Consider the following 21,479-nt stretch of genomic DNA (forward strand, 5'->3'; position numbering starts at 1 on the left):
CTGGTTTAGAGTAACAGGAGAACCATCTAAAACTCACCTAAAGTTGGATTAGGGTTACTTTGCTGGCCTGAAACTATTACAAGCAAACTGATTAGGATGGCAAGGCCTAGGAGTTGGAGCAGTCACAGTGGAATCAAGAATGGCCATGACTGTGGAAAGCTACATGTTTCCAAAAGGGCAGAGATATTATATCACATATGTGAAGTCTAATGAAACAAACTACTTTTGCAGACTGACTGTGGATATATTTAGAGAGTGAGAGACTAAAATACATTCCTAGAAATGTAACATAGTGAAGGTATATATTTATAAAGTTAAGTGATGAATATATAAATGTATCTAGTAGTACTTTCTATAGTTTCAAAAATACTACCAAGGAAGGAAAAGTTCTTCCTGGTGTATGGGCAGATATTAGAGTCCAAGTTTACCATTTGTCATTATGGAGATTTATTTGTCATGGAAGAATATAAGTCATGAAATAACATAATTGTATTGTTTGAAATAAGCAAGGGTCTTAAACTGAACTATTGTTCTAAACCTAGTTACATGTCTGTTGACCTAATTAAATATCTATACTGTACCCCTTTCCCTTCCTTACTGTGTGTCATGGCTTGTTTCTTGAGCATAGTAGCTCCATGATTCTGAAATTGACTGGGTTTGCAATAGTGATTGGTCTCAACTGGTTTGGATTTAGCTCTATCCCTTCTACCATGTGGCTTCTGGGCTGTACACAGAAGAGAGAATAATATCTAACCTCCATATCAGGACCTACACAGAGACTAGCAGCTTGGCCAGGTCCACTTCCAGAGGGCTATTTCTGTGCAAAACAATCTCTTGAGCATGTTTTGAGAGATGACGAGAGAAAGTGATAATGTACTTGTTATGTAAGGATGAGGACCTGGGTTCAATCCACAGAGCCCACATAAAGAGTTTGGTGCGTCACTTCCAGAAGATCCTGCTATACCACTCCTGGGCATATACCCAGAGGATTCCCCACCATGTAATAAGGATACATGCTCTACTATGTTCATAGCAGCCCTATTTATAATTGCCAGATGCTGGAAAGAACCCATGTATCCCTCAACAGAAGAGTGGATGCAAAAAATGTGGTATATCTACACAATGGAGTACTATTCAGCCATTAGAAACAATGAATTCATGAAATTCTTAGGCAAATGGATGGAGCTAGAGAACATCATACTAAGTGAGGTAACCCAGACCCAAAAGGTGAATCATGGTATGCACTCACTAATAAGTGGATATTAACCTAGAAAACTGGAATACCCAAAACATAATCCACACATCAAATGAAGTACAAGAAGAAAGGAAGAGTGGCCCCTTGTTCTGGAAAGACTCAGTGAAGCAGTATTCAGCAAAACCAGAACGGGGAAGTGGGAAGGGGTGGGTGGGAGGACAGGGGGAGAGAAGGGGGCTTACGGGACTTTCGGGGAGTAGGGGGCTAGAAAAGGGGAAATCATTTGAAATGTAAATAAAAATATATCGAATTAAAAAAAAAGAAACAATGAATTCATGAAATTCTTAGGCAAATGGATGGAGCTGGAGAACATCATACTAAGTGAGGTAACCCAGTCTCAAAAGATCAATCATGGTATCATTTGAAATGTAAATAAAAAATATATCGAATAAAAAAAACCAATAACAATAAATAATTATGAAATTGTTATAAAAAAAAAAAGAGTTGGGTGCGGAGGCATGCCATTTTAATGTTAGCTTCAGGGAGGTGGAGACAAATGGGTCCTTGGGACTCATTGACCAGAGAGCTGGCCTAACTTTGAGAGAACCTGTCTCAAAGAAAGCCAAGTTGTACAGTGTCTGAAGAGTGATATCCATGATTGACCTCTGAATTTTACACAGAGGTACACACAAATATGAGAGAGAGAAAGAGAGAGCAGCAACCTTCATTTCTGTATTGTCAGTATCCTATTTCACTGTCCCTCCCCATGTCATAGCCTAAGATGTACTATAGAACACATTTGTCAAATTTGTCATATTCTAAACTTTAAGGAAGCTACAAAGAAACTGAAACTCTATCAGAATACATCTTTGGGCATTAAACATAGAACTTAATCTCTTCATCCTGAGCAGAGTTTTGTTAATTACTCAATAAATTACTAATAGAAAGTTACCAAAAAGAATCACTCAGTAGAGGACAAAGTGGAGATACGCAACAGCTTCCCTACCAACAATATACCCTTGCAAAGGATATCTATTTGAATGAAAGGGTCACTGTGGGGTTAAAAGTAGAATAAAATCAAGTCAACTCACAATATAGTGTTATGAAAAGGCAAATCTATGACATTGGAATAAAATACATGTTTACATTCAAATGTGCACTGAAACATGTTCAGTTACTTCTTATTCTCTTATCAGGAAAATCAAGCAGCCATTCTGAGCATTTCTTCTCAGAATATAAAGGCACAATAAGATGTCCAGAGCTGCATTTGTGTTTAAAGCAAACTAGGCCCAAAACACCAGAAGCAGCTATTTTTCTGGAGTCAATAGGAAAATGGGCTAGGTTTATAGTCTAAGAATATATGACAGTTCTTCCTTACCTTGAAGGATGGAATGAAGGGGAGGGCATATGTAAGACTTTACTAACTTCTAGGGAACCTGGGTGAAACTTCATGTGAGATTGGTTGCACTTTGGAAAAGAAGCCATTTGAAGAACTCTGCTGCAAAGGTGCCCACATTTTAACTGTTAGTCTGGGAGTTCTAGGTAGAGGGGGTGACACCAAGACTACAGCAGGATGGGAAGGGGGGATCATAATGCACTGGGCCACTGCCCTCCCCCCACAGTGAGCAGCCCTCTCATACTGACTGTCCTCTTCCTACTCTCCCCTTTTAGCTTCCTGGCTCCCTTGAGGTTGTGAGTAGGTGTGTCAGTGGGGAGAGAAGAACTCCATATCCTAGTAACTTTGGAGGGAATACACCTTTAGTAATGAGAGTTGGGGAGGCTGCTTCCCAACACTAAAATTTCCATGGGACAAAAAGTTTATTTATTGGTGGTATTGTTACAGTTTGCTAGCAGAATCAACTCTAAAACAATGCCTTTTAAAATTATGTATGTATGTAGGATAATACTATATCATACATGGGTGAGTGTAAAATATTGTGTACTGACTTTGTGACAGACAGTAGGGATTATCTGAGGTTTTTGTTGTTGTTGTTGTTGTGTTTGTTTGTTTAAGAAAGGGTTTCTCTTTGCAGCCCTGGCTGTCCCGAAACTCACTTTGTAGACCAGGCTAACCTCAAACTCAGAGATCTGTCTGCCTGTACTTCCTGAGTTCTGTGATTAAGCACACACACCACTATGCCTGGCTTATTCAGAGTTGTTTTTAATATTTACTGTAGTATGATTTTTTTCTACACAAGATTTGAAAAACTAGTTAAACTTTAATGTCAGATAAGGCAACAGTAATAGAACTTTACAAATCTTTTTATGTTTATTATTAAAATGGTGTATGTTTGGAGAGTTCATGCACCTATTTGTATGTGTAGAGTGCAGGGGTTGAATGAAAGGCTTCTCTCTTTGTTATTAACCACTTTAAATTTTGAGACAGTGTCTCACTGACCTTTTTGTGCATAGCTTTGGATAGATCATTTGGCCAGTGAACTCTGGAGATGTGCCTGGTTCTGTCTCACCAGCATGGGGGTTATAGATATGTACTTTAATGTAAATGTAGATGATGCATATTCAAATAACTTCAGAATCTTCAAAGCCTTGGCTACAATGATATATACCATGCTACTATTACTGATCTTTAAAAAAATATGTAATAAAAATTTGTATACCTATAAATATAAATCCATTTACATATGTAATTTGATGTTTTTAAAAATAACTGTGCTGTGGATATTGTGAGCACAGTATCATACTTTTCCTTTTCGCATTGCACAGATATTTAATAGCCATAATGTTAAAGAAATTACAGACTTATTTTTTTCCACTTATACAGGGATAGCACACTAAATGGAATGTATACAGTCTTATCTACATTAATTTAATCATAGAAAGTATTCTGTCAAAAGAAGAATCACATCTTCCAAACAACATGAAAAATGAAAGCACAGCTACATATCAATTTATATAGTCATTATTCGTGTATAATAAAGAGAGGTTGAAGTTGATTCTTTTGTTGTTTCAGTTTTGAAAGGATTTCAGTTTGTGTGTGTGTGTGTGTGTGTGTGTATTAGTCAGGATTCTCAAAAGGAACAGAAATAATAGAATGAATATATCATACACTTCTGAGTGAATGCCACAGATATAGGTGTCTACAGAGTCCAGAAGATAGCATTAGATCTTCAGTAGTTGGAGTTGGAGTCAGTTGTGAGCTACCCCATGTGAGTTCAAGTCTTCTGAAATAGTAGGAAACACCCTTTTTAACTGCTGAGCTATTTCTCCAACACCCTTATTGTTGTTTCTTTAAACAGAGTATCATTCTACAGCCAAAACTATTCCTTCAGCTTCCTAAATGCTGGGACTTGCAAGCATGAGCGTTAAGAATAATTTTTGTTTTCTTATTCTGGATTCTGTATCTTACTAATTCTGAAATTTTTAGAGAGGTAACTAAATCTGTTTGCTTTTCATTTCAAAAGACATATTTTGCAGAAGTTCTTAGAATGGGTTTATGCCCTGCTCAACCTACAATAAAATTATAAGTGAGGTTTGTGCTTAAAAAACCTAACATAATGAATGCCATAGATTAGCTATACAGTACAGTTTAGAGTATCTCTTGTTTTGTTACCAGGATCACATGACTGACTGGTAGTTGTGGTTCACTGTCATCCCTCAGAATGGAGAACATCTGCTACTGTACCTAACCAGGCCAGAAGAAAGTCAAATTTCAGAATTGAAAGAATGATATGAATATGTATCTGAATATACATCACTTTTGAACCACCCTACCTTTAAAAGCTCTAAGTCAAGCCATATTATACAGGGAAGAATCTGTGATGGTATAGGCATCATAAGGTCATTACAAAGTCCTCTATCCTATGGGAAGCTTGTGCTAGGAATAGCTCACCAATTGTGCTGCTTCCTAACTCACTTGACTGAATCAATCAATATGTTACAGGCTAATAACAGAAGTGTTTACCTTATAATTGCCCTTCTGCCAAAGACTAACAGTATAAATATATTCAGAAGTCACTCCCAAACAAAATGTCACATAGTTTTTTTTTTTCTACTGAATGGCTAAGAAAAAACACTGCAAAGTTGGACTGAAGGTACTCTGCAGAGGACTAATATATAAAATATATAAAGTCTACAGAAGACTAAATACCAAGAACTCAAACAACCCAATTAACAGCCGGGCACTGACGTAGCAGCTCTCAAAAGATGAAGTACAAATGGCTAAACAATATGAAAAACACCCAACAAGGAGAGCAACCCCAGTAATGCAAATGAGAGCTATCAATTGAGGCTGCCTCTCACCCATTCAGAGTGCTTGTCATTAACAAAACAAAACAAAACAAAACAAAACAAAACAATTGCTGAGCACCTATGTAAAGGAGAATCTTTATTTACTGTTGATAGAAATGTGAATTAATCCAGCCATTGTGGAAATCAGTATGAAGGTTTCAAACCATGAAAAATAGATCTACCATATTACATAGCTATACTTCTCATGGATATTTATTTAAGGACTTCTGTAACTCAATATTATCTCAGAGATACTTGCAAACCAGTGTGTACTGTAGCATTATTCAGAACAGCTATGCTATTGAGCCAACCCTAGGTGTTCATTAGAAGATGGGTTAAAAAAAAAGTCTGGTACATATATACAATGTAATTTCTTTTAAGCCACAAAGAAAAACGATGCTGTGCCATTTGAAAAACAATGGATGGAACTGAAGATATTCATACTAAGTGAATTAAGTCAGACTCATACAAATAGTATATGTTTTCTTTCATTTGTGGATCCTAGGTTTTGTATAAATATATAAAGTATGCATACGTGATATAAGTGAGAATGGAACTATTTAGGGGAGTGAAGAGGACTTGCAGGAGTGGGGAAGTGAAACCAAAGGAGGCAGGAAGTATTATGGGGGAAACACGGTCAAATTATGCAGCGTACCTATAGGAAAATGTCCTTGTGAAAGCCATTCCTGTCTATGATGATTATACACTAGTAAAAACCATGGAAGAAAAGCATTATTAGATTTTTGAGACATAAAATTTCAAAATGATGCACTGAGGAACACTGAGTCAAATAAAAGTAGGATAACATTTTCACAGGGTTAATATCATGAATACAGTCTTATCTCACTCCATCTACCAATGTCACTGAACTGACTGAAGGCAGACTATAAACTCCGACAGTGATGCAATCTCTAATTTCATGTGGCGTGGGAAAAAGCTTATTCTTTCAGAAAGAAATTACCATGGTCTCTGAAAGACCACGAAATTACTGGCTAGTGTCACTCCAATAATTCAAGGACAAGACATCAAGAAAGAAATATTATTGATAGAGTAGTATACATATATAACATTGTTTGCACACCATTACTTTACTTGATTCTGAAAGCAACCTTGAGGTAACAAGTTAATTATTTCCCTAACTTCATGGATGATAAAACTGAGGTCTATACATAAGTAACCTCCCCCATAACACATCACAGGATAGTTGCTAAGGTTCTCTCTAGTCTCATATTGAAACTCTACCTTGCTTGGATTTGCAGCCTTTGTGAGAACATTTTGGATTTGAGATTTTTCTACATTGTGTTTTAGATTTAAACTAATGAATTATCATATCATCTTGCTTCAGTTTTTGAAAGGGCATCAGAGAGAGAACAAAAGGATTGAAAGTTGTTTATGTCAATGAGAGAAAAATATTCTCTGATTAAGTTGATAGGATTTAATGGCATTATCTTTCCTAAATATAATATATGAAATATTGTACTTGGTATGTTTTTCAAAAGCTAATTTTGGTGTTACAATTTTAATAGGATGATATAAAGTAGAAATGGCTTTCCCCATACATCTAAGACTCAAATTTTGAGTATTAATTATATCCTGAATCAATAAAAAGTCTTGATGTGTTGTTCTACAAACTTCCTAGCAACCATGACCATTTGATGTATATTACAGTTTCTTCTTCCAAGAACACCCTGCCTTTATTTTGTTTTAAAATTTGGCAGAATTAATTAAGTACCTTCCAGGATATGGCATTTATTACATCTTCAACAGTCCTGACAGCATCCATTTAAACTATACCCATTCTTTTCTAGGTAGCTTTAACCATGTCAAATCATCTAAATGCTTATTGTCTTTGGGAGAGGGGACTTTTTACAACTGCTGATGTCTGATTCATACAACATTTTTTTAAAAGCAAAGGATTTACATTTATTTTCTAAAATGTATAAGAATACCTACTCAGCCAAAATTAAGCAATTATAGATGTCATAGGAGTGTTAATTTTTCTCTTTTTCTCATTCATTTATCTATTTATTTACTTATTTATCTATTCATTTTACCTCCTGATTGAAGCCTCCCCTCCTTTCCCCCTCACATGGCCCTCCCTGACCTTCCCTTCTGAGAAGAGGGAGCTCAACCCACTGGGTACCAACCCATCGTGATACCTCAGGGTTAGGGTTAGCATTAGGGTTAGTGTTAGGGTTTCTGTGTGCCAGGATGGACTTAATGGCCACTCCAGCTTCTTTGTGCCTAGATACCTAGGCAGGTCTTGTGATTTGAAAGTGGATACAACACTTTTTGAAAATTGCATTCTATCTATCTATCTATCTATCTATCTATCTATCTATCTATCTATCTGTATTTGTCTATCTCTATCTATCTATCTATCTATCTATCTATCTATCTATCTATCTATCATCTATCTATCTATCATGTGTTTTGTGTGGGTATCTACATATGGAGGTCAGAGGACAATTTGGGGGAGTCAGTTTTCTCCTTCCACTATATATGTTGTAGGGATTGATATAAGATCATCTGACTTGGTTGCAAGAGCCTAAGCCTGCTGAGCCATATTACCAGCCCCCCACAACACTTGTATGACTCCTTCTGCTTGCAAAACCTTTACTATGTGGATATTGTCAAATAATTGACTGTATTCATGTCCTAGGGTTATGGCCATGATGAACCAATATAATTTTGCCACTGAATAAAAAAAAAAGGCAAAACTGGTATGAACAAAAAGGATTTTACTGGCAGCTAAATGGAAGTCCTGTGAACTTTTACAAAACACGATCTTTTATTGAATGGCAGGCATGTAAATCCTTCCTTTTGAACAAAGCAGACTATAGCTTGGTGTATGGCAAGGACCTGGAGAGATTTAGCAATTGTGTTTTTTCCATTGGCTACTGAGTATACTAATCTTGATTTTGACTTTTCAATGAGTCAGCTTTGAGCTTGCTGACTTTGTTGGCTGATTCTTCACAGTTCATCCCCTATTATCTGCTACACAGTGCCTTTTTTGCTTGACCTAGATCATCTCAGACATCTGGAGTGGTAGCACCAGGGATCATGCCCTTGCTCTTTTTGTGGTATTAAGTACCAGCATATTCCCTTGCACCCTCAGCTGTCATGTTCTCCCCAGGCCTCTTATTACACTTCAGTCCCCACTCCTCAGTTTCCTCTTAGAGGCAACCAGTTCAGCATGTGTTATTTTAACTGTGGAAATTGTCTCTTTCATGCTTCTTATTTCCCTGGACCATTCACATCCTATGGGGTAGTTTCCCTATCTGCTATAAGGGTTTGAGACAGGAATCAAGAAGGTCAAAATGGCCAGCTTAATCTGTTAGGAGTTGATTAGGTGTCTGGAAATAGTGATGGGAAGGACTGAAGTTCTGGTGCTGACATGAGTAAGAAGCCATTGGTGACCTGGGTAACTAAGTCACAGAATGTGGGTGCTAGAAGTAGTAGACCAAGAAAGACCTGGATAATGAAGAAGATGAGCAGTCTGGTCTTGAGACATGTAGCTTGAGGATTTGGAGGAAGAAGGACTTGGATATTAGATAAAGGGAAGGAGCAGGATCTAGTGATGAGCCTAAATAAGGCAATGGAAGCCTGTAAGTTCTGGATATTTGGTACCCCTATCAAATTTCTGGATTTGATGCACTGCATCTAGGATAATGACTAAATCTTGACTTGACTCCATATGTCAGCTCATAATTTGATTCCCTAATGTCAATCAAGTTCAAGATGTCCTAGTAGCCAAGTATAATTAGATACTTTCTGTAAATATGAAGGCCCGGGCCAGGGCCTATTCTGTTAGCATGATTTTTGTCCTAGACCTAGCCTTGGGCTTGCTCTGTGGCTCAACCCATGTCTATATCTGCCCAAGGATGCCTATCAGTTCTTGGAGCAGAAAAAAAAAAAAAAAAAGCCGGGTGGTGGTGGCGCATGCCTGTAATCTCAGCACTTGGGAGGTAGAGGCAGGCAGATTTCTGAGTTCAAGGCCAGCCTGGTCTACCAAGTGAGTTCCAGGACAGCCAGGGCTATACAGAGAAACCCTGTCTCGGAAAAACCAAAAAAAAAAAAAAAAAAAAAAAAAAAAAAAAAAAAAAAAAACACCAAGAGACAGGCTGCCATGTTAGTGGATTCTGTGGAGATGGTAGTACAGGTGGAAGAGAAAAGGACAGATGTATCAGATGAGACAATTGGGGTGAATAAAAGGGATGAAGATGCAAGAAGAGGGGATTCATGAAGAAGGGAATCAAAGTGACCCATCCATCACTGCTATGACTTAAGGTGGTAGGCAGCAGCAGGGAAAGGGAAATTAGTTGCACTTAATGGTCTGGGCAGGCAGCAAGTTTATAGCCTCCATTTAGGCAGCCCATTTGTTGTGGCCTTGTCAGTGTAGCTTTTGACAGGAAAATGTGGTCTATGGAACTTCCACCCAATGATAGAATGTGCCGGGATAAAAGCCAAGTTTTTTTTTTCTTTTTTTTTTTTATTCGATGTATTCTTTTTTTAAATTCTTTTATTTGATATAATTTATTTACATTTCAAATGATTTCCCCTTTTCTAGCCCCCCACTCCCTGAAAGTCCCGTAAGCCCCCTTCTCAAAAACCAAGTTTTATAATCACCTTTTACAGTTTTGGGAAAACATTTACTGTTTCTTCCAACCTGTATTTTTTAAGAGATAGTCTCAGTGCAACTCATGAGCTTGTATGTAATGACAGTGGGTCTTCAGAAAGGGGCTTAGCAGAGAAAGAAAGGGAAAAGCTCAAATGAATCCTTAGTATCCCATATACATGACTGTGGTTCGTGACTTGTTAGAGTACAGATTTTTAGCAAATGGTCCTTCCAAATGATTATGTCAAGAGCTCTTGCTAGAGAGGGAGTACTTATGGGGTTGAGTAAACATTTCAGCTTCACTGTAGAATGTGTTTTTGAGATAAATAGGTATCTTCCCCACAAATACACAAGAGTGCAACCTGTCCCATGACTAAGTATTTCAAACCCATAATGGGCCATTGTGCTGGAACATTTGTCATGAAAAAAGATGGGTAAATAAAAAGGTGTTTAGCAGTCAATTGAAATATGATCCCCAGCTAAACTTGTCAGAAGCCATCTAGGAAAGCTAAAGGCATGCAAATGACTTTTCTGGAGATGGCCTACCATTTTGCCAGTCCTTCAATAGGTGAGCTCTGAGTCAAGGTCCCTTCTTGCTTTTCCTGTCAGTATTATGTAACTTAATGATTCCTTGGCATTAGCCCATACTATTGGGCAGATTTTCTACAGATTAATATGAAGATATACTGTCATGTAATAATACTGTGTAGACAAATTGATGATTTCATAATTCATAATGATTTTATAAAATCTCCCAAATTTGTACAAGTAATCTCGAGCCCTCTAAAAGCTTCATGTGTCAAAGACTAATTTTACTAAGATAAGAAAGGAGGCTTGGAAAAGATTTATGATCAGGGGAAACATTACTTCTAACTTAGCTGTGAGACCATTATCTGGTAATTAAACATCATAAACTGGGAATGGACAATTTATTGTAGGAACAAGGATAAAAAATAAAATATTGACTGGCTTATCTATATAGAACTTCAAAATAATGAGACACTAGGCAGATGAGTCATCTATTCACAAAAATGGGCTAACTGTGACATTAAAATCATTGCTTTAGCTAACCGAGACAGATACTTATAGGGCCAAGGTTGGGGACCCTTATGGAAGTATTAGGGGAAAGTCTGAAGGGGATTGTAACCCCATAGGAAGACCAACAGTATCAACTAAACTGGACCTCTCAGAGCTCCCAGGGACTAAACCACCAAACAAAGAGTATATATATGAACTGATCCTTTCCCATCATTTTTACACGTTTTACATGTCAAACAAACCTGTTACAAAAGACAGTTGTGGTGGACACACATTAGAACTTTTATAGATACACAACAAACATGGTATCTATAAAATGTATGTTTTAATGCATTAAGTTGGCTGATTTTGACACAAATGATGTGGGTGGATACTGGCTGGGACAATTGGGATAGAAATGGTAATAGAAAGTAGTAACTTTTGCTATCAGAAGGACTACATTCATTGTAAGTGGAAAATGCTTGAGTGGTATTTAATACCCTATTCTCAGTTATAGGCCTGTTTCTTAACATTCCCCCCATTTCCTTCTCCATTTTGGTATAAACATACAGTCATTTTCTAACCATGTTGACATCGTTTGCTTTCTCTATAATTACTTTCTTTCCATGCCTTTAATCTTAGTTAACTAGCTAGTGATCTACCAATAGTCAGAGAAACTATGATCTCCTGAGTATTCTTACTTAGCATCACCTGTTAATGACACATCTCAGAACTATCTGAGGGAGACTCAATTAGGGGTTTCTTCAGTCTGATTGGCCTGTGGGTTTGTTTGTAGGGATGTTTTTGATTGGTAATTGATATAGGAGGGTCCATCACACTGTAGGCAGTATCATTTGTTGGCAGGGTTCCCTGGGTTATAGAAGATGGCTAGATGAGCACAGGCTGGGGAGAACGTCAGTTAGCAGTGTTCCTCTATGTTTGCTACCGCTGTTCCTGCTTGAACTTCTCTCCTGACTTCCCTCAATGATGACGGACTATTACGTGGAGTTGAAATGTAAAATAAATGCTTTCCTCACCCAAGTTGCTTTTGATTGTAGTGTTTATCACACCAACAGAAAGCAAATTAGAACAAGCACATTTCCAGGCACTAACTAGCTTTCCTCCTCCAAACTAGTCTCTCAGCCACATATATCATAGCACTCTGTGCTGTGTCTTACTCTGTATTTTAGAACTTTCCAACTTTTGCTAATTTTGCCCAAGAGTATTGAGTTGATTATGTTTGTGAGTCTTCAGTCCCTACCACAATTTGCAGCATGTAGCAAGTATAGGTTCTGTGAGTGATGGAATGAGTTAAGTTATTTGTCAGATATTTGTCTTACAGCTTCAAGTGGATAGTCAAGCTCTTCGTGAATTAGGAAGGTGCTTAGGTCATTTGTGTGTGTATGGTGTATTATTTTATCTCCCAAAGGGCATTCCTCAAGTAGAACATTAACCCAAACAAATACATCTACTTTGTTCCCAGTTGATTTTGATTTTTACCTTCCCTGGGGTCTTAGGATTACAGGCTGTGTAACATGCTGAATATATTAGAAGATGACTGAAAACATTACCCTGCTATTAAGCATAAAACTGGACAAGAAGACAAAACCACAAGAGACTATACAAAACAATTTAAAATGAATTTATTCAATATCCTGTACTCTCAATTGTCTGCATTTGAAATGCTAAATAGTGGTGCTAGTGCATAGATGAGTTCTCTTTATAAATTTTTAAGTTTTTTAGAATTTCATGTATGAGCACACTGTATTTCCATCATTGGCAATTCTCCCTGGGCTTTCCAGCTTCTCCCCTGCACTCCTTCTTTTGAATTCATGATCTCTTCTTCTATAATTAACTGTTTGTGAACTAAGAACATCTCTCTCTCTCTCTCTCTCTCTCTCTCTCTCTCTCTCTCTCTCTCTCTCTCTGTGTGTGTGTGTGTGTGTGTGTTTAGAGCTGGCCACTTGAGGTTGGATAAGCAGCCAGGGGCTTGCCCCTGGAGACAGCTGACTTCCCCTCTCCCAGCAGCTCTTGACTCTAAGCAACTTTTCATTTTCATCTGGGTTTGGAGCTTTGTGAGTTCTCCCTCTCACCTAAACTGGTATGTAAACTGGTGTGGTCTGATGAACATTCTTTATTTTTTATTAGATATGCTATTTATTTACAGTTCAAATGTTATCCCCTTTCCTGGTTCCCCCTATCCCATCCCCCTTCACCCTGCTTTTATGAGGCTGCTGCCTTACCCACCCACTCACTCTTTCCTCACTGCCCTGGCATTCCCCTACACTAGGGTAACGAGCCTTCTCAGGACCAATGGCCTCTCCTCTCATTGATGTCTACCAAGGCCATCCTGTGCTACATATGCAGCTGGAGCCATGGGTCCCTCCATGTGTACTCTTTGGTTGCTGGTTTAGTTCCTGGGAGCTCTGGGGGGGGTCTGGTGGGTTTTTAATTGGGAAGTATTAATGATTGAGTTACTATGCTCCCATCCTACTATAGTGTTGAAATTGAGCCTCCAGGGAGATGATATTGGGAAGGCTGTTGGGAAGGCATCCATAGATGACTAGATAAGGCCAGGAATGTCTTCATACTAAGACTCTGGGAAGCTCCCTTACATTGGCCATGTGAGAATACAGCAAGAAAATAGCTCTCTGAGCTGAGGATATAATAAAGTGATGTAGATATTGCATGGTTCTTCCCAGAATAGTAAGGAGATGGAGAAAAGAAGGCAGAGGAGAAAATGAGGAGGAGGGATGTGAGGAAGAAAAAGAGGGTTGTGAGAGCTAATCTTGGTTGTCAACTTGACTATATATGGGATCAAATAAAACCGAAGCTGCTGGGCACTCTGGTAGGGGATTTCCTTAAAGAGATTATTTAAAATAGGAAGACCCACCCTAAATTTGAGCCACATCTTCTGGTTGCAGCCAATACCAAAGAAGATGAAAGAAGGATTTTCTTTTTTGGTTTATTGCCCTAACTTTCACAGACAAGTCTATCTACCCATCTTCTTCAGGATTGCAGCATAGACTGGTTTTAGTAGCTGTCCAAGAATCCTCCAGACTCTGGTGACAAATTGGGACTAATGTGATATTCAGCCTCATGGAGTGAATGACTATCAGATTCTTGGTCTTAAAATCATGACATAGGCATTAATAGAATACTTGTGCTACATCCTAAAGGGCAGTTTAACAACTGTTTACTGTTTAACAGAATTTATGTTAGTGACTGTCAGAATATATATATATATATATATATATATATATATATATATATATATATATATATATATATATGTTTGCTGTTCCTTAAGAATCTGGACTAATATAAGGGAAAAGTACAACAAAGGGAAGGAAAAAATGGGAAAAGTAGGGGTGGGGTTTAGAGAAACACTTTCAACATTTGGCAGATCACCGGCTTGAAAAATGTAACATTGGACTTAAACATTTTTTAGCAAAGTAGTTAACTATTCACATGAACCCAGAAATATCTCTTAGTGTATATACAAAAAGCAACGAAATAATTTTTCTAAATAGTCAGCTATACTCTCAAGTTAAATGAAGTAATGCTCATAACAGTCTGATTAGAACATCAACAAAAGTGTCTGTCAAGGGATGAACTGAGAAAGAAAAAGTAAATGTATACAATGGAATAGCATTCAGCCTTTAAAATGAGAGAAAAAAGTCTTCCAAATGTGACAGCAGCATGGAAGGATTTGGAGAACCTTGACCTAATTGAAATAATATGGGAAAGAAAGATACATGCTGTGTGTTCTGAAGCGTGTGTGGATCGTAGGAAAAAGGATCTGAACAGCAGAGATTACATTTTTATATTTCTGAGGTTGAGAGGCCAGAAAATGAGAAGATGATAGTCAATGCTTATGAATCCTCTTACAGGAAGCATGGATTAGAAGTTCAGGTGAACTGCCCTTGTGGTCACTGCAACTAATAACAGAATAAGGAACATTGCAGTTGTCTGTTACTACAATTTCAGCAGTCATTTCATTTCTGATGTTCTTGTCACACACACAAACACACATACACAACGTTAAATGTTTGAGATGATAAACGTTTACCTTTATTCATTCAATATTGTATGCAGAATCATATCATCACCTTGTACATGTAAGTACATATTATAATTTTCACATATAAAATTACAATATTTTAGCCTGACAAATGACTGCATATAGGAAAATGGTGCTAAGAAGCTTCAGGTAGTAAAACACCCACCTTCCTCTCTTTTGCTAAAAGTCACCTTAACCAGAAAGGAAATTTGCATTCCTTCCTCCCTCACAGTGCTAGCAAGTGATGGCTTTCATCTTGCCTCACAGCCTGCATTCATCATCCTAAACAAACACACAGCCCAGGTATTGTGTGGTGCTTGACAGTGCAGCTGCAATACACTGTGTCAACACCACCTCCACCCCTCCCCTCCCAGGTCTCCTCCAATAAAGAAGTTTGGGAGCCACTCACTCTCCTCCCTCTCTTCAGAAACCTCCTCTCCTTATATGATGCTAAAATAATGAAGAGATGCTTCTTGAGGAAGAACGAAGCCCATGATTGCAAGGAAGTTTCAAGAATTCTAATAATCATGAATCTTACCCCGAGTATTGATTGAATAAATAACCTCAGGTGCTCAAAGGCTTCCTTGCCATTTATGCCTCCTCAGAGGCTTCAGGGAAAGATGGTGATTTCTGTATCGATCAGCTAAACTACTAGTTCCCAGGTCTCGCTTCACATTACAAGCTACCAGGGGACTTTAAAAATGCTTGGCTCCCACCCTTAGTCATTCTGATGGAATTGGCACAGGTCGACACCACATATTAGGAATTTAAATTTAAATTTTCTCTGTGTTACTATTATACAACAAAGCTAGGGAATTCCTGACATAAATCCTCAAAGTTGTGTCTCTTTGTGTGATAGTTCTTTAATCATTTCTACATTGTTCTAGACAGCCATATGCAGTGTGTGTGTGTGTGTGTGTGTGTGTGTGTCAGAGAGAGAGAGAGAGAGAGAGAGAGAGAGAGAGAGAGAGAGAGAGAGAGAGAGAGAGATTTGGTTTTCTTTTTTTCCTTTTTTTCTTTTTTTCTCTTTTTTATTTGATATATTTTTTATTTACATTTCAAATGATTTCCCCTTTTCTAGTCCCCAACTCCCCGAGAGTCCCATAAGGCCCCTTCCCTCCCCCTGTTCTCCCACCCACCCTTTTCCACTTCCCTGTTCTGGTTTTGTCCTATACTGCTTCACTGAGTCTTTCCAGAACCAGGGGCCACTCCTCCATTCTTCTTGTACCTCAATTGATGTGTCTATTGTGTTTTGGGTATTCCAGTTTTCCAGGCTAATATCCACTTAGTAGTGAGTGCATACCATGATTAATCTTTTGAGACTGGGTTACCTCACTTAGTATGATGTTATCCAGCTCCATCCATTTGCATAAGAATTTCATGAATTCATTGTTTCTAATGGCTGAATAGTACTCCATTGTGTATATATACCACATTTTTGCATCCATTCTTCTGTTGAGGAATACCTGAGTTCTTTCCAGCTTCTGGCTATTATAAATAGGGCTGCTATGAACATAGTGGAGCATGTATCCTTATTACAGGCTGGGGAATCTTTTGGGTATATGCCCAGGAGTGGTATAGCAGGATCTTCTGGAAGTGAGGTGCCCAGTTTTCAGAGGAACCGCCAGACTGATTTCCAGAGTGGTTGTACCAATTTGCAACCCCACCAGCAGTGGAAAAGTGTTCCTCTTTCTCCACATCCTCTCCAACACCTGCTGTCTCCTGAATTTTTAATCTTAGCCATTGTGACTGGTGTAAGGTGAAATCTCAGGGTTGTTCTGATTTGCATTTCCTTAGTGACTAATGATGTTGAGCATTTTTTAAAGATGCTTCTCTGCCATCCGAAGTTCTTCATGTCAAAATTCTCTGTTTAACTCTGTACCCCATTTTTTAATAGGGTTATTTGGTTTTCTGGAGTCTAACTTCTTGAGTTCTTTATATGTATTGGATATTAGCCCTCTATCTGATGTAGGGTTGGTGAAGATCTTTTCCCAATTTGTTGGTTGCCGATTTGTCCTTTTGATGGTGTCCTTTGCCTTACAGAAACTGTAATTTTATGAGGTCCCATTTGTCAATTCTTGATCTTAGAGCATATTCTATTGTTGATCTGTTCAAAAACTTTCCCCCTGTACCAATGTCCTCAAGGGTCTTCCCCAGTTTCTTTTCTATTAGCTTCAGAGTGTCTGGCTTTATGTGGAGGTCCTTGATCCATTTGGAGTTGAGCTTAGTACAAGGAGACAAGGATGGATCAATTCGCATTCTTCTGCATGCTGACCTCCAGTTGAACCAGCACCATTTGTTGAAAAGGCTATCTTTTTTCCATTGGATGTTTTCAGCCCCTTTGTCGAGGATCAAGTGGCCATAGGTGTGTGGGTTCATTTCTGGATCTTCAATCCTGTTCCATTGTTCTGCCTGCCTGTCACTGTACCAATACCATGCAGTTTTTAACACTATTGCGCTGTAGTATTGCTTGAGGTCAGGGATACTGATTCCCCAAGAATTTCTTTTCTTGTTGATAATAGTTTTAGCTATCCTGGGTTTTTTGTTATTCCAGATGAATTTGAGAATTGCTCTTTCTAACTCTGTGAAGAATTGAGTTGGGATTTTGATGGTTATTGTGTTGAATCTGTATATTGCTTTTGGCAGGCCATTCTAACTATATTAATCCTGCTGATCCATGAGCATGGGAGGTTTTTCCATTTTTTTGAGGTCTTCTTCCATTTCCTTCTTCAGAGTCTTGAAGTTCTTGTCATACAGATCTTTCACATGTTTGGTAGGAGTCACCCCAAGATACTTTATACTGTTTGTGGCTATTGTGAATGGTGTCATTTCCCTAACTTCTTTCTCAGCCTGCTTATCCTTTGAGTATAGGAAGGCTACTGATTTGCTTGAGTTGATTTTATAACCTGCCACTTTGCTGAAGTTGTTTATCAGCTGTCGGAGTTCTCTAGAGGAGTTTTTTGGGGTCACTTAGGTAAACTATCATATCATCTGCAAATAATGATAGTTTGACTTCTTCCTTTCCAATTTGTATCCCTTTGACCTCCTTATGTTGTCGAATTGCTCGAGCTAGTACCTCAAGTACAATATGGAAAAGATAAGGAGAAAGGGGCAGCCATGTCTAGTCCCTGATTTTAGTGGGATTGCTTCAAGTTTCTCTCCATTTAGTTTGATGCTGGGTACTGGTTTGCTGTTTATTGCTTTTACTATGTTTAGGTATGGGCCTTGAATTCCTGTTCTTTCCAAGACGTTAAGCATGAAAGGATGCTGAATTTTGTCAAATGCTTTTTCAGCATCCAATGAAATGACCATGTGTTTTTTTTCTTTGACTTTTTTAAGTAGTAGATTGCATTGATGGATTTCCATATATTGAACCAACCCTGCATCCCTGGGATAAAGCCTACTTGATCATTGTGGATGATCATTTTGATGTATTCTTGGATTCAGTTGGCAAGAATTTTATTGAGTATTTTTGCATCGATGTTCTTAAGGGAAATTGGTCTGAAGTTATCTTTCTTTGTTGGATCTTTGTGTGGTTTTGGTATCAGTGTAATTGTGGCTTTGTAGAAGGAATTGGGTAGTGTTCCTTCTGTTTCTATTTTGTGGAATAGTTTGAAGAGTATTGGTGTTAGGTCTTCTTTGAAGGTCTGATAGAATTCTGCACTGAAACCACCTGTGCTTTTTTTGGTTGGAAGACTTTCTATGACCCCTTCTATTTCTTTAGGGGTTATGGGACTGTTAAGATGATCCTGGGCATATATCCAGAGGATTCCCCACCATGTAATAAGGATACATGCTCTACTATGCTCATAGCAGCCCTATTTATAATTGCCAGATGCTGGAAAGAACCCAGGTATCCCTCAACAGAAGAGTGGATGCAAAAAATGTGGTATATCTACACAATGGAGTACTATTCAGCCATTAGAAACAATGAATTCATGAAATTCTTAGGCAAATGGATGGAGCTAGAGAACATCATACTAAGTGAGGTAACCCAGACTCAAAAGGTGAATCATGGTATGCACTCACTAATAAGTGGTTATTAACCTAGAAAACTGGAATACCCAAAACATAATCCCCACATCAAATGAGATACAAGAAGAAAGGAGGAGTGGCCCCTGGTTCTGGAAAGACTCAGTGAAACAGTATTCGGCAAAACCAGAACGGGGAAGTGGGAAGGGGTTGGAGGGAGGACAGGGGAAGAGAAGGGGGCTTACGGGACTTTTGGGGAGTGGGGGGGGGCTAGAAAAGGGGAAATCATTTGAAATGTAAATAAATTATATCGAATAAAAAAAAAAAGATGATCTATTTGGTCCTGATTTAATTTTGGTATTTGGTATCTGTCAAGGAAATTGTCCATTTCCTCCAGATTCTCCAGTTGTGTTGAGTATAGGCTTTTGTATTAGGATCTGATGATTTTTTGGATTTCCTCAGTTTCTGTTGTTATATCCCCCTTTTCATTTCTAATTTTGTTAATTTGGATACTTTCGCTGTGCCCTTTGGTCAGTCTGCCTAAGGGTTTATCTATCTTGTTGATTTTCTCAAAGAACCAGCTCCTGGATTCATTGATTCTTTGTATCGTTCTCTTTGTTTCCACTTGATTGATTTCAGCCCTGAGTTTGATGATTTCCTGTCTTCTACTCCTCCTGGGTGAACTGGCTTCTTTTTGTTCCAGGGTTTTCAGGTGTGTTGTTAAGCTGCTAGTGTATGCTCTCTCCATTTTCTTTTTGGAGGCACTCAGGGCTATGAGTTTTCCTCTTAGCACTGCTTTCATTGTGTCCCAAAGATTTGGGTATGTTCTGCCTTCATTTTCATTAAATTCTAAAAAGTCTCTTATTTCTTTCTTTATTTCTTCTTTGGCCAAGGTGTCATTGAGTAGAGTATTGTTCAGCTTCCATGTGTATGTGTGCTTTCTGTTGTTTTTATTGCTATTGACGACCACTCTTACACCATAGTGATCTGATAGGAGGCATGGGATTAGTTCGATCTTCTTATATTTGTTGAGGTCTGTCTTGTGACCAATTATATGGTCAGTTTTGGAGAAGGTACCATGAGGTGCTGAGAAAAAGGTATATTCTTTTGCTTTAGGGAGAAATGTTCTATAAATATCACTCAAATCCAATTGGTCCAAAGCTTCAATTAGTTTTACTGTGTCCCTGTTTAGTTTCTGTTTTCCTGATCGGTCCATTGCAGACAGTGGAGTGTTGAAGTTCCCCACAATTATTGTGTTAGGTGCAATGTGTGCTTTGAGCTTTAGTAAAGTTTCTTTTACAAATAAGGGTGTCGTTGCCTTTGGCGCATAGATGTTCAAAATTGGAAGTTCTTGGTGGATTTTTCCTTTGACGAGCAAGAAGTGTCCCTCAGTGTCTCTTTTGATGACTTTAGGTTGAAAGTCAATTTTATCTGATATTAGAATGGCTACACCGGTTCGTTTCCTGAGACCATTGGCTTGTAAAATTGTCTTCCAGCCTTTTACTATAAGGTAGTTTTTGTCTTGTATTCAGCAAAATGTAGGGTCCTGTTTCCTTATCCAGTCTGTTAGTCTATGTCTTTTTATTGGGGAATTGAGTCCATTGATGTTAAGAGATATTAAGGAATAGTGATTATTACTTCCTGTCATTTTTGATGTTCTTTTTATATTTGAGTGGTTAACTTCTTTTGGGTTTGATGAAGGAAGGTAACTATCTTGCTTTTCCCAGTGTGTAGTTTCCCTCCTTGTATTGGAGTTTTCTTCCTATTATTCTTTGCAGAGCTGGGTTTGTGGAAAGATATTGTGTACATTTGGTTTTGTCATGGAATATCTTGGTTTCTTCATCGATTGTGACTGAGAGTTTTGCTGGGTATAGTAGTCTTGACTGACATTTGTGTTCTCATAGAGTCTGCATGAGATCTTCCCAGGATCTTCTAGCTTTCATGGTCTCTGGTGAGAAGTCTGGTGTGATTCTGATAGGTCTTCCTTTATATGTTACTTGGCCTATTTCTCTTACTGCCTTTAATATTCTTTCTTTGTTTTGTGCATTTGGGGTTTTGAATATTATGTGACGGTAAGTATTTCTGTTCTGGCCCAGTCTGTTTGGAGTTCTGTAGGCTTCTTGTATATTCATGGGCATCTCTCTCTTTAGGTTAGGGAAGTTTTCTTCCATAATTTTGTTGAAGGTATTTGCTGGCCCTTTCAGTTGTAAATCTTCACTCTCATCTATACCTATAATCCTTAGGTTTGGTCTTCTCATTGTGTCCTGGATTTCCTGGATGTTCTGGGATACAAGTTTTTTGCATTTTGCATTTTCTTTGACTGTTGAGTCAATGGTTTCTATGGTATCTTTGGCATCTGAGATTCT

The sequence above is a fragment of the Apodemus sylvaticus genome, chromosome X (assembly GCF_947179515.1).
Source record: "Apodemus sylvaticus chromosome X, mApoSyl1.1, whole genome shotgun sequence".
In the NCBI taxonomy this organism is placed as follows: Eukaryota; Metazoa; Chordata; class Mammalia; order Rodentia; family Muridae; genus Apodemus; species Apodemus sylvaticus.